The sequence below is a fragment of the Fukomys damarensis genome, unplaced genomic scaffold (genome assembly GCF_012274545.1).
Source record: "Fukomys damarensis isolate Sample0158 unplaced genomic scaffold, DMR_v1.0_HiC HiC_scaffold_12, whole genome shotgun sequence".
NCBI lineage: Eukaryota > Metazoa > Chordata > Mammalia > Rodentia > Bathyergidae > Fukomys > Fukomys damarensis.
This window is the reverse complement of record NW_022900924.1, coordinates 56,257,595-56,272,041: the sequence shown is the minus strand read 5'-3', so window position 1 is coordinate 56,272,041 and position 14,447 is coordinate 56,257,595. Positions and strand designations below refer to the sequence as shown.

General features: G+C 47.5%; 1 long non-coding RNA gene across 4 annotated transcripts; it reads right to left on the bottom strand.

Moving 5' to 3' along the window:
• Positions 1–2,708: 2,708 nt before the first annotated feature.
• LOC104862409 lies at positions 2,709–12,874 on the bottom strand. 4 transcript variants are annotated; one of them, XR_004516863.1, is made up of 5 exons: positions 12,043–12,874; positions 8,310–10,763; positions 5,918–6,284; positions 5,470–5,619; positions 2,709–2,909 (listed from the first exon to the last, which is right to left on the bottom strand). It is a non-coding gene; the product is annotated as an uncharacterized LOC104862409 (long non-coding RNA). The 4 variants fall into 4 exon arrangements; XR_780306.2 differs by lacking the exon at positions 12,043–12,874 and having other exon boundaries at positions 8,310–8,490; positions 10,607–11,737; XR_004516862.1 differs by lacking the exon at positions 12,043–12,874 and having other exon boundaries at positions 5,893–6,284; positions 8,310–11,737.
• Between the last annotated feature and the right edge of the window lie 1,573 nt (positions 12,875–14,447).

Genomic DNA, 14,447 nt, shown 5'->3' with positions numbered 1-14,447 from the left:
TTTGTTTTTTGTTTTTTTGAGACAGGGTCTCACTATGTAGTTGAGACTGACCTGGAACTTACTATGTAGCTCAGGCTGGTCTCAAGCTCACAGTGATCCTCCTGCCTCAGCCTCCCGAGTGCTGGGATTACAGGCATGCGCCACCACTCCTGGCCCCTTGAAGGATTTTTAAACAACATTCTGTTGTAGCACATGTATATTGACTGCAACTTTTGATTTTTTTTTTCCCTTCAGCAAAACATTGTTTTGGGACATTAATTTGTGTTACATTCTGTGGGGTTATGTAGAGGTAATTGTTAAAATTGACAATTAGATGCATATGTGAGTAAAAATCTGAGTTATTTATAATTAAGTTAAAATACTAAAGACATTTGCTAAGTGTACATTCATCTTAAAATTTCTAAGAGTATTAGGTGTATTTGATAGATTGTTGTCACGTGTGTATGTAATACTAATGCAAGATCAGAAGCTGTCACTCTTCAATCCGTTGCAGAGGAAACATTCTAGAGGCGCCATGAGCACCTGAGAATGGGGACTTTGTCAAACTATCCGTCAACTTAAAATGAGTATTAATGAATAGTGTCAAAGTGAGTGGGGGTTGGAGCTCTTCCTTTTAAGATGCCCTAATGTTAATAATTTGAATAAGCACCTCTAATTTAATACTCTACCACCAGTGAGTTTTAAGAAAAAAAAATTGGTGTGAAGATTGATAGCTGACTAACTGGTCTGTTAATGGCTTGGTTTGTTAATGACCAAATGCGGATAGTTTTAAGAGATGCTAAGGAATGCTTGCCTGCTTCTCTGTAGTAGACAGGTATTATTTTACTCTCTAGTTTTGCTTAAATTAAGTGCTTGAATATTAAAAGTCACCTTGTTTTTATAGCAAAACACATTTTGGACTTTTCCTGTCGAGTATGTTGTGTGTTCTGGTTTTTTTTTGTTGTTGACTGTTTCTTTTTTCCAGTACTGGAGGTTGAACTCAGGACCTTGTGCTTGCCAGGCAGGCGTGGTGACGCTGAGCTACATCCCCAGCCCTGTTTTCTAAAGGTACAGAGCTTACATTTACATATGACACAGTTTGGGACACAAACATGAGCAATAACATGACTTTTTAAACTCAGTAACCTATGTGTAGGTGACACAATTTTGTAATAATGTAAAAGTTATTATTGTAAGTCGATCATTAGTATTGTTTCGGATTTTTTGTGGATTTTTTTTGTTGTTCCGGGGATCAAATTCGGGTCCTTGTGTAGAGACCTAGGGCCTTCCACCCTGAGGAGCTTGAACAGCCGAAAGGGCCTCCAGGATGCTGGGCCTGTAGCCTAGCGATTGCTCTAGATGTAGGACCTAGGGCCTTACTTCCAGGAGCTTGATGAGCAGCGAGAATCACCCAGGAAGGAACGCACCAGATTAGGTGGGAAACAGACCTTTGTTAGTCTGGCCAGACGGCACTCGCGGAGTCAAGCAGCTCAAGAGAGGCAACTGCTCAGGGGCTGAGGTACTTTTATAGGGTTTTTCTAAACAAAAAAGTTCAAACATAGGTCGGGGCTTTCTCACAACTGCAAGGGAGAGAAGCTCCAGATACCTTTACTTGTCTTACACTTGTCTTCAGAGTTAGTGTTTATGTTCACCTTCAACATCCCGTCTGTTCCTGGGCAGGCTTATTAATCAAGTTAGCCCTTAGTGCAAGAAGGTTTTGCAGTTTTAGTAGTTTTCCCTGTTGGATACAAGGAGGGGGAAGCACAGTGCCTGGCCTATTAGCAGGCCAGTGTGGAGCCAGCTTAGTTAGGTCTCGCATTCCCCGCTGATTTTAGCTTGATTCATCATTTTGCTTAAAATTTTATTTAGCTTAGGGGTCATAGCAATTTGTAAAGGCATCTTTTCAGACAGCTAAGTTGGGGGTTAGGATCCCCAGCATATAAAGGTCACGTTTTTTTAATCATCTGTGGGCTTATAAACAATTCAAAAGCGTAACCGCTCCTAACAGTTGGACACAATATAAGAGTCCATGTCTTCACTGCAGTTCTCATTCTTCAGGTGTGCTCGCACTCACCAGCTCCTGGTGTGAGAGCAGGGCTTTGAGTCCTGGAGTCAGGAGCCGTGGAATTCTGTTTCACTCTAGAGTGGTGGTATCTGAGTTTCAGGTACCTTGACAGCTGTGGGAGGAACCATGGGTGGGTGCCTGTTAGGGCCCTTCCCATAGAAGTTGTAAAGGGGTCTTATTTCTAATTTAAAATAAATCAGTCCCTCAATTTAAAATCTTGTGTATCTCTGACGCCCACTAATTTATAGGGAAGGCCTCGGGCCATCCAGAATAAGTACAAACCCGTGCCCACACATGTATAACCTTCATAAGGGGAGGGTATAATCCTCTAAAGCTTCTGCTTAGTTGTCTCTCTGGCTTATACGTCTACCTGAGCATTGGCGTTGGTTGTTGCATCTTTTTTGAATCATTATAGCTACTGTCAGATTTCCACCTTGCCTCAAATAACTATATCACGTTTATTTTTAATAAGTTTTCCCTCTGCTGTGAGAAGACCACACTTCCATAGGCTGTGCCATAGATATACCAAGTGGCAAACAGGAATCTGTATAAACACTTACCCTTTTTCTTTTGTCCATTGGTAAGCCTGTATGAGCACCCATAGCTCTGCTCACTGAGCTGACCATCCAGTGGGGAGGGGTCCTGCTTGGACCACTTCATCTTGAGTCGTCTCTGCATAGCCAGCATAGCGTACCCCATTTTCCATGAAGTTGCTCCCATCCTTGAACAGGATAAAATCAGCCTCTGGCAGCAAGTCTTGCTACAGATCGGATGACTGGAGAACAATTCGTCAGTGACCCACAGGCAGGCGTGGTCAGAGGGCCAGGTTCCGAGGGCAAAATAGTAGCAGGGCTTAAGGTTCTAACTGGAACAAAATATAGGCAGGGATTCTCACAGATGAGGGCCTGATATCATGTGACTATTATTTGAGAGCCATCAATGGCTTGTTATTCAATAGTTCTAAAGGGCATGGGGAAACTGAACAATCCATTTTTTCTAATGTTACAGGGTCAGGGTCAGCTTCCTTAATTAGCATAACTGCACCTACCAGGGCTCAAACAAGGGAGCTATATTTTCACAGCTGGATCCAAACTCTAAGATAAATACGTCACTGGCTCATTCTATGGTGAGCACCCCGAAAGCAGTAGGATTTCTTTCAGTCACGTACAAACTAAAAGGCTGGGTCACATTTAGGATCCCTGATACAGGGGGTAGCAGAGAGTTAGTTTTAGCTGTTTAAATGCTGACTCTTGCTCTTTACCCTATAATAATTACTGTCCTCTTGGGCCATTTAAAGATTCATACATATAGAGAATTCAGATCCTGCAAAAAACCTTCTACCACCAAAATTCTCTCATCTGCTTTCAAATCCTTTTATCTCCAAGCAGCATATTTCTTTGGAAACTTCAAATCCTAGATAGCTGACTTGCTGTATGCAAATTTGAGCCTTTTCCATGAAACTTTATATTCTGCCTCTTGAAGCAGCACTAGTAGTTTTTTTCAGCATTAACGGTTTACTACCCTGTGAAGATTCTATTCATTTAGTACATCAGAAAATTAATAATTTTATGTATGAAACTTCATAACCTTTAATCTAATTTGGTATCAAAAAGCATTTTTCTAATAAAACCTTTCCATAACATTTTCCACAGAAAAGTCAGTTTGAAAATGACTATTATAAACATAATATTTAGAATCTAACCCTTTGATAACCAATGTAAACTTTCTATAATATATTTAATGATGTTTATTGGGAGTGTATCTTCCCATAGGCTATGAAAACTATTGGGGCTTCCATTAGTGAATAAAGACCAGAGTAAATTTTTCTGAGCAGCTGTCCTTTTTACTATTAAACAGGAGTCTATCTAGACCTGAGTTTATTATTATCTTGACAAAGTTTTAACTTATAAAACCAGGTTATAGAAATTAACAAATCATTTGGATCCTTGATGTCATTTCAATCAAAAATATAACTGGATAGTCATTTCAAACAATTGGTCACAGACAGACCATTTATGAAACTGTAATGCCCTCAAATGTATTTGGCCAATTGAATTATACAATCTAGTTATGACTAGTCAAAGCTTTTGTAGGTCAATTAACATTTCTTGTAGAATTAGAATAAAAAGGAATGAAAGCTTTTTATGACTAAATGTAAACCTTCTGTAACAAACTTGAAACCAACAAGCAAATATACATAAATCATTTCCATACACCTTCTCTCCATACTTAGGCCTTCTGGTCTTGTATGTTTCCATCTCTAACAAGACAAACATACAAAATCCTTTCATATCAAAAAGTGTCTTTTACCCATAGCTTTCCTAATCTCTTCCTGTCTCATTTACTATTAACCTTCTATAACAAACTTCAGTTGTTAAAATCTTACAGTGTCCCCTTTTTTTCTGTTCTCAGATTGTTACATCTTAAAATTTGACTGGTTACCTATGGAACAGTATTAACCTTGAGTTTCTATCAACAAAGTACAGAAAAGAGCGAGTTAACCCTATATTCGCAATTCAAGAATTTGCAATGCACAATAAGTGTTTGTTTTGTTTTGTTTTTTTTTGAGACAGGGTCTCACTATGTAGTTGAGACTGACCTGGAACTCACTATGTAGCCCAGGCTGGTTTCGAACTCACAGTGATCGTCCTGCCTCAGCCTCCCGAGTGCTGGAATTACAGGTGTGCACCACCACACACGGCCCACAAGAAGTGTTTTAAGCACACCAATTAAACTTAATTCAAGTTGAAACAAAGATACATTAATCAAATAGTTAAAATTTATAACGATTTTTCTTGTAAAAAATCTCGATGTCTGGTAAAAAACAATTGTAGTTTTTCTGGCTTGCAGTTTATGTTTTTAATGCAAAGATTTTTTTTCTCATTTTAGTTCTTTGTACTCTGAGTGCAAGCCCCGTTTCATTTTCTCTGAGTCCCGTCATGCTTTCTCATCTGCACCCTCCAGTGCAGTAAAGCTAAACAATTTTGTTTTCGTTCCCACCTCCTCCACACCTTCGATCTTAGCAACTTGAGTGGGGTGGGGGATAGCCTGGCTCCTCCAAAGGGGAAACACTGGGATTTGCCTGCATCGAGGTCACATTTTCCGATTGAGGCAAGCTCACCACGGGAAAAACAGCAGGTTTGGCAAGCAGTTGTTCTAAGACCAAAACTAAATAGTTCTCGCTAGCAGCGGATTACCGTGGGGCAGACGCTTGAGCAGCTCCTAGAGCGCACAAGCTCCAAGTTGCCAAAGTCTCGCATAAACAAAACAAAGGCAGATAACTTTCCTTTTGTCTAGTTTTTTTCTGGGGGCCAAGTCTGGCTTTGCTGAGACTATAACTCTCAGTTTCTTAAGCATCTTTGGCTGCAGTTTTTATCTCATAGTCCCCCACAAATCTTCATCAAAATTCGGAATCATGCACTTACGGACAGTCGGTTTAGTAGTAGCATTTCCCACGACCATTCGATATCCCTAGTCCGGTGACTCAGACAAAGCGCGGGTGCCGTCCCAGAACACGGCCTCTGTCACTCGTCAGCCCAGGTCCGAGCTTCCCAGCCTTTTCGGGCTCCCTCAAACTAAACGAGGGCGGGTTTCTCGTCACAAGCCTCTCCATTACGTCCTTTCTAAGTGCGACCACAGACTCGCAGCACTGACCCACACGAGCTCCACAACGCCGGGAGGGCTCTTTAAGCTCAAGCGCCCCCTCCCTTTGTTTTGGCGCACAGATGAGGCTCCTTCCCCACTCTCCTAACCAAGTCTTTCCCACACACCGTCACACAGGAAGTTAACGCTTCCCTCCCTGGGGCCCCTTCCAAAGACAGACTAGGGAGCAGCCCAGGGGATCTCACCGTTCAGACAGAGGATTTCACTCACTCGCCTGCCTTCTGTTCTGCTACCAGCGAGCTGGCCTCCGAGTTCCGGAACGGGACCCAGGAAATCCCGGGAGCGCCTCTTCCCTTCCGAGGAGGCCGACAGTCACCTCCTCCAGTGGGACTCGGGTCGAGGCCCAATACGGGCTGTATCAGCCCCTTTCCTTCCCGGCCACTGCAGCCGGAGGCTCTTCACAAGCTGGACCCAAATATTTATATAAGGAAAGTGGTCGGGGTGGCTGGGGTGCCCGGTGACTTCCCCATACAGCCGGACAGAGGCTCGATTCAAAGCAGCCCTCGGTTGGCCGTTCCAATTGACACAGGGAGTGAAGCTTTCCACGGGAGAATTCAACCCCCTACACCTGCTCCTGCTAAGGGGAAAAACAACAATTTAAAATTAGAAAGCAATCTAGGGGGGCGTCCTTGGAGCAAGATCCTCCCATTTCTGGCCTAAGAAAATACAAAAGTTAACACACAACAGACTGGACACTGACGTACAAACAATAAGAATGAACAGGCGCCACAACAAATTAAAGCTTTACCCTACCGAACCTCGGGGTCAGGGGAGGCTTCCCGGCTCATCAGCCACCTCACTCCTGACAACAAACGGCTGCAACCGGCCCAAAGCTTACCTCCGGAGGTTTCCCGAGGTCTGTGGCCGAGAGTCTCAGCTGGGCCGGGGGTTCCCACCCGGGGATCTCACCGGGGCCTCCAAAAATGGAAGACCAAGAGCCTTACCAACCGCTCCGAGGAGTCAACGGCTGCGAGAATCACCCGGGAAGGAGCCCACTGGAAGAGTTGGAAATGAGACAGACCTTAGTCTGGCCAGACGCACTCCCGGGGCCGAGTAGCTCGGAGCTGCGCTAGCTCAGGGCCTGAGGTAGTCTTCTAAGGGGATACGGGGGAGCTGACAGTCAAAGCTGGCACAGGTGGCCGTTCAACGGCTGCGAGAATCACCCGGGAAGGAGCCCACTGGAGAAGTTGGAAATGAGACAGACCTTAGTCTGGCCAGACGCACTCCCGGGGCCGAGTAGCTCGGAGCTGCGCTAGCTCAGGGCCTGAGGTCGTCTTCTAAGGGGATACGGGGGAGCTGACAGTCAAAGCTGGCAGTCAGGTGGCCGAGGTCCATGGTCTGCTGATTCGCACTGCTGGCAGCTGTCACGTATGCGGCGGCACACGTTGATGGTTAACAGATGCCTACAAGGTGTTCTAAGAGCTTAAAAGTATTTCGGTTTAAGCAGTTTTCCCTGTTGAAGATCGGGGAGGGTGAAGCAACAGTCTCCGGGCCATTAGCTGGCCAACATGGAGTCACTTTAGCTCAGTCAGGTGTCACAAGCCCCACTGGTTTTACACTTGAAGTAATCTTACGTACAAACACGGGCAGCAGCAAGACAAAATTAAGTATAAAAACACAACCACTATAGCAACAAGGAAAATTCGTTTTAACCATTTTAGGTTGGCAACCAATTTGTCAGCCATTGGAATAAATCCCCGGGCCCTCATCAGTCAAATTAAAACAACACACATTTTTAACCTTTTCACATCCTTGATGAAAAAGCAGCAGGTAGTCTATCGCTGCTCCATTATCTAGGACTGCTTGTCTCTGTTCCTGTAATTCTTGGTTAATTAAGGCCAAGGCTGATGATGTAGCATTTAACCCTTTGGCCACTTTACCTGCTAATTTTTGTACCGCTTTTTCTGCATGGATCCCTATGGCAGGTTGAGCTATTACAAATGCTATCACAGGTATCACTGCACCTGTTATGAACCCTGTATCATCATCACACCCTGCGCACTGTAAGGGGACCAGCATTTGGTTCATTTGGTGTAATCACGTCAGTTCTTTCTGGTAAAACTACAGCTAGAAGACGGCTCAGGCAGCAGCGAGTCAGACATACCGGCTGGAATGTAATTGTACGTTATTCCTCCACGGGTACAGAATCATCCCATTTGTAGGGTGATGTGGCAATGGTTGTACCCAATTTTCTGCTCTATATGGCAGGCCATTCCTTTTGCCCAATTTTTAGACATTTGATTGTACAATTTTCATATTAGCACATTGGGTGTCATTTGACATAACTACTCTGGGTGTACCTAGTTTGACAGCATTGTTAGGCTGGCGACAGGAGGCCTGTCCCCAGTTGTAACTATATAGCTTTTTTCCTGGGATGTCTTTAAACAAGGTAAAGGGTCGTATGAACTCTAAAGGGGCTCACACACCGGAATGAGGCAGCTTCTTAGTACATAATGAAAATTCACATCAACGTTTCAATAAATTTCAGACAGATTGAGTTTGCCAATTGACTCCATACATTTTTTTGGGTGATCCAGTCCTCTCAGGGGCAGCATTGCCAGTGTCCCAGAGAGCACCATCACAAATGTGAGACATCTCCAACCTGTTTGTCTTAGCTTTTGGCCGCCTGGTTGGCTGATGACCTTCCTTCTGTCTTTTGTGACGTCTGTGGGGGTCCTGGTTTCAGATGCTTGTGATGTATCCAGGCAGAATGTCCAGCTACCTTCACTGCCAAGGGGGTACACAGGACAACTGGAACTGGTCCTAGGGTCTTGGAGTCGAACCTGTGGATATAAACCAAATCCCCCAGCTTATAGGATAAAGGTTGCAAAGGATTTTCATTTGAACAGGGATAGTTCTCAACTTATCATATAACTGATTGGAGCTGATGGACAGCTGTTAGGGGTTTAAGGAGGACTGCAACAGGGAGAAGTTGTACCCAGCCTAGTTCAGGCTCCAGGCTTAGTCTCCTTTAAGGCTCAATTTGCTCTTCTACCTGTCCTGAACTTTAAGGCCCTCAGGCACGGTGTAGTTCCATTTGATCCCGAGGACATGACATTAATTTGGATCTTGGCCGTAAAGGCTGGACCATCGTCAGACCCAGAGCTGAGGGTAGGCCCAAATGGGGAACCGCTCTGTCATAAGCTGTCTGTCACCTCAGCTGTCTCGTTTTTAGGAGGATATTGCTTCTATCCATCCTGAAAAGGTATCCACAAAACTAATAAATATCTGGACCTATACATGATACATGCCGGACTTCATTTCAGAAAGTCCAGTTCCCGAAGTTCTGGAGTTTGTCCTGTGTCGGACCCCGGGGGCCCTCACCGGATTTGCATTTTCCTTGAGGCAGGCGGGGCATCGTCTCACCGTAACCTGGGCTTTTGGGGCCAGTCCTTTGCTGACGAAATGCGGCTGCAGGGCAGCCATCACTCTCCTCACCACCGAAATGGGGGCTTCCTGGAGCTCACGCAACGTGTCAGCCACAGCAGCGCGAGAACCACCCTCCATCGTCAGCTGTCCACCATCCACGCTTTGCTCGGGTCCAGTGCTGCTTGTTCATTTCTGCTACCTCTTTATCTGGGTTTTCAGGTTTTTCCGGAAGTACTGGCATGAGCAGCAAAACCAATTGCTTCCCCACTGATTTGGGGGCAGCTTGTTTTGCTGCCTGACCAGCAGCATTATTTCCAGTCACCTCAGGGCTAGACCCCTTTTGATACCTGCGGCAATGGATGATGGCGACCTTTCTAGGCATGCAAACGGCTTGCAGCAATGCCAATATCTCAGTTTTGTCATCCATTTCCTTTCCTTCGGATGTCAAGAGCCCTTTATTTTGATAAATCTCATGTACATGGGCATTGGCAAAAGCTTAATGGCTGTCAGTGAATGTGTTTATTCTTTCTCCTTTTCCCAACTCTAAAGCTCTAGTCAAAGCAATCAGTCCAGCCCTGTGCTGATGTTCGTTGGGGTAATCCCTGCTCCCACCCCACCACCTGTTGGTCTTGGCTGACCACCGCTGCCCCAGCATACCACACGCCATCCGTACGAAACTGCATACATCAGTGTAGAACGTCACCTCTACGTGAGGGAGGGCCTGGTCTGTCAAATCTGGGCGCCCTCCCCGCAAATTTTCAAGAGTCTCGAGACAATCGTGGATGGGCAGCTGATCGTCAAACTTGGGGAACAGCGCAGCCGGATTGAGGCTGGATCGAGGCTAGCGGTGGTGGCCAACTCGATGCGTGGCTGCTCCAGGAAAAGCCCTTGATATTCTAACAGCCTGGCATCAGACAGCCACTTGCTAGGTGAGCTGTTTAATAAGGGCTCATGGCATGGGTAGGGATCAGAGTCAAATCTTGGCCAAAGATCAATTTGTCAGCCTCTCGGGTTAAAACAGCTGCTGCTGCTACTGTCCTCTTCCATGGCCCCCAAAACCGAGTCATCACTCCCTCGGCTACCCCGTTCTTCTCTGCTACAAAGAAGGCGAAGGGCTTACTCAAGCCTGGTTCGGCCAGGGCTGGTGCCGATGCAAGCGCGGTTTGAAGGAATGGGAATGCCTGCTGTCAAGCCTCAGTCCATCCGAGGGGCGCATTTCCCCCTGCTGTGGCTTCGAGCCGGGGTTTAGCAATTCCAGCAAAGCCAGGAATCCAAATTCTGCAATATTCAATTGTCCCTAGGAATTCTTGCACTTGTTTCTTTTTCCCGTCTCAAGAATATAGCCCAAGTAAGTTACCTCGGTCTGGCAGAGCCAAGCTTTCCTCCAGGACACCCGATATCCCAGTTTTGTAGGGCTTCCAGGGGGCCCTGGGGGTGGGGTGCTGAAAGACACTCTTCCTCCTTTGAAGTTGCCACCAAGAGGTCATCTACATACTAAAGAATAGTTGCTTGGGGAAAGGCTCTCCTTACCTCTCCTAGATCTTTGCCCAAGAGCTTCCCCAAACAGACTTGGGGAGTTCTTGCATCTCTGTGGCAGCCGGGTCCGTGGCAGCTGTCCAGCAGTCCCTGTGTCTGGGTCAGTCCATTCGAAGGTGAGAGGGGCTGGCTCACTGGAGCGAGGGGCAGGCTGAAAAATGCATCTGCAAGATCTAAAACCGAGTCCCATCCACGAGCAGGAGGATGAGACTCAGCAGTGTATAGGGGTTTGGTACCATCGGGTGGATGGTCTCTGCCTGGCTGTTTACCTCCCGCAAATCCTGTACCAGTCTGAAGTCTGAGGTGCCGGGCCTTCTCAAGGGCAGCAGGGGTGTATTCCAGGCCAACTGATAAGGATCAGGATGCCGGCTTCCTGGAGTCATGAATGTGCCTAGAGACCCCCACCTTGGCCTCCCGCTGGAGCGGGTACTGCCCCACACGGGCCCGGGTGGCCAAAGCCGGCAACTGAACCACCACCGGGGCATGGTGTTTGCCAACCCTGATGGGTTTGCTTCAGCCCATACCCGAGGAAACTTTTTCTGGAGATCGTCCCATTTCTGTTTGGGGGTTTAGTGCCCCCCTTCACATCTTAAATTCATCTTCAAGGGGAACCCTTACCGTAATAGGGGGTGGCTTGAGTTCTAAAGCCCCTCCCCCTCAGGCTCAAAGGAAATGACAGCCCCCAATTTTTGTAGGACATCTCCTCCCAGCAGCGGACATGGCCACTCAGGAATAACTAAGGAGGAGAGTGACGGTGCCTGTTCCCGGATTTACAGTTTGTTCGGTGCTCCAAGGAGAAGAGGCCGATTTTCCTGTGGCTCCAGTAACGGAGGACTTCAGGGAGGAAAGGGTTCCGAGAGGGGCCTTGAGGACGGAATGGGCCGTGCCAGTGTCCACGAGGAACTGGACCTCTGTTCCCCCTATTCCCAAAGTCACCATGGGCTCACCCGGGTTGAGCGGCCATGGGCCTCGGCCCGTCAGCCCTCCTCATCAGGAGAACTCCATCTGCTTTTCAACTTCTCACAATCCCTCCTATAACGGCCCTTCTCTCTGCAAAACCTGCGTTGGTCCTTCTCTAGCGAGGGCCATACCTTACTTCTATCTTCTTTAATTTTTTCCTTCTTTTCAGACAAAACCTCCATCTGTTAAGGCAGAAGTATTTGCCCCTCCCTTTTAGCCATTCTGTCCCCCAAGGGATCCCTGTTGTTGTACACCTTTCATTGCTACACTCATCAAATTTTCCCTTTTCCCCCTCAAATCCTTCCATTCGCTGTAATTTCTTCTTAATATCTGGGGCCGACTGGGTGTCAAAAGCCAAATTAATTGCTGCCCACCAATTTGCTGGAGCCTCTGGGTCAATTGGAGTACACGTACGCACGCCCCAGAAAGGCAGAAGGGGATCCCCCAGGTCCCTGAAGGGCCTCGCTTACCTTACTCAAACGGGTAGGCTTCCGAGCGCTGCCTTCAGGCTGGCTAGGAGATGCGGTAGTCGTGGGGAGCTTCTCTTCCACCCGAGGAATTTACTTGCCACCGGGGACGGGTGGACGGAAGCTGTGCCTCAATACGGGGTCGTTGTTGTTCATCGAGGGGGCCCTCTGTCCCTCCCAATACCGATTTTATGGCTTGCCCCGAATCCTTTCTCTTTCCTTGGAAGTAAAAAGGGCTTAGAGGAGTTGTTGACAGTCATCCCAAGTGGGATCATGGGTATGAAAGACAGATTCTAGGAGGGAGATCAAAGCCTGGGGTTTTTCTGAGAAAGGGGGATTCTGATGTTTCCAATTCTATAAATCCCGGGTAGAGAAGGGAACATAGACATAATGACCTTGCTCTTTCTGGAAGGGGCAAAAGGGGAGCTGAACTGGTTCCTACAGAGGAAGCTTCACTGGGGCCATAAGCAGCCCCTGTTTGTGTATGAGAGGGGAGAGGTTACAGAATCTGGTGATTTTCCCCTGCAGGGAGAGGGGGGTAGAAAGAGTTTCGAGATCTGCGACCAGCTTCGGCAGAGGAGGTGGAAGGCTCCACACGGGGAGGAGGTCTTTACTGAGGGATCCAAGGGATCTAAGGGATCAGGGTCTTGTGAGACCACCGGCTTGGGAGCTCAGGTTCTGACCTCCCGAGGTCCCGTTGGTGCCATAACCAAAAGGCGAGAGTCTGTCCACAGGGAGCAGCGCTGCAACCATGCTGGAGGCTCTTTACAAGCCTGGACCCCAAACATTTATATAAGGAAACTAGTCGGGGTTGTTAGGGAACTGATCATGTTAAAGTACGCTGTGACGCCGCCTCACAGGCTGCATTCTCCTGGTACCTCTTGGCTCCTAAAATGACCTCTTGCCCTTATCTCTGGTTTCCCTCCCACCAAGGCCACAGTGGTCCAGGAAGTTGAAACCTGTGTCTGCAGGACTGGGCCCATCAAAGCAATCTGGCCTGTGATAGGTTAAAAGTACCTCACTCCTCATAAATAAGCAATAGCCCACCCCAAAACTGATAGAAGGACCTTCCTTTCTTTGTTCTCTCTCTCCTTCTGCTTCTTCTTCCTCCTCTCTCTCTCTGCCTTCCTGCCTCCTGCTCGCCTCCCTACAGTAAAGATCTGCCGGACCTCTCGGTGTGTGAGTGGCCTAATTGGGAAGGGGCACCCGAAAGGGCACGTGAAGCCCCTTTCAGGGGTGACTGGGGTGCCCAGTGACTTTTCCCCATACAGCCTAGCAGAGATTTGGCTCAAAGGAGCCTTCAGCTGGCCATCCAACTGCTGCAAAGGCTGCCATTCCAATTGACAGAGGGAGCGAAGCTTTCCACGAGACAATTTAACCCCATATTCGTCCTCCTGTTGGGGGGGGCAATTTAAAATTAGTGAGGAAACAATCCAGCAGAGTATTCTTGGAGCAAGATTCTGCCATCGCTGTCCTTGATGGGTTGAAAGGAGAATATAAAGCTACACACAACAAATAGGACACTAACATACAGACAACAAAACAGACAGGCGCCACAACAAAAACAAAGCTTACTCTACCCTTGTTCCTCGTCAGGAACCTCGGGGGGGGGGCAGGGGAGAACTTCCCGGCTCATCAGCTGTCGCGAGCCGGCAACGCAGAGCACTGTCCAGCAGTGCCTCAAACCTGAAAGAGCAGCAGGGTGGAGATGGGGCAGAGAGAAAGGAAGGACGCCAAGAGTCTGATCAAGGCAACGTTTATTGCAGGCAGGCATCAGCCTTTTAAAGGAAAAGGCCGAACTATTATGGGCTAGGATTACCATAGTAACCTCAACACCCGCTCCTCGGGAACGAGGATTCACACGGGAAAGAGAAAGCAGGCTCAAGAAAAACAAATTAACAACACTTGCAACTAATAGTCATGATTCCCAAATAGGTGGAGGAACTTAACAAAATGGAGTTACAACACCTGACTCCTACAGATAACGTCAGATCTTTAACAGGAAGCACCTGACTCCTACAGATTTTTGGCTGTCCGAGTTTCTCCCGTGCAGGGTCAAAAAGCCAGTGGGCCATGGCTGGCTTCTCACAATCAGCCACCTCACTCCTGACAACAAACGGCTGCAACCGGCCCAAAGCTTACCTCCGGAGGTTTCCTGAGGTCTGTGGCCGAGAGTCTCAGCTGGGCCGGGGGTTCCCACCCGGGGATCTCACCGGGGCCTCCAAAAACATAAGACCAAGAGCCTTACCAACCGCTCCGAGGAGTCAACGGCTGCGAGAATCACCCGGGAAGGAGCCCACTGGAGAAGTTGGAAATGAGACAGACCTTTCTTAGTCTGGCCAGACGGCGCTCCCGGAACCAAGTGGCTGGCTCAGAGAGTCAACTGCTCAGGGGCTGAGGTGGTTTTA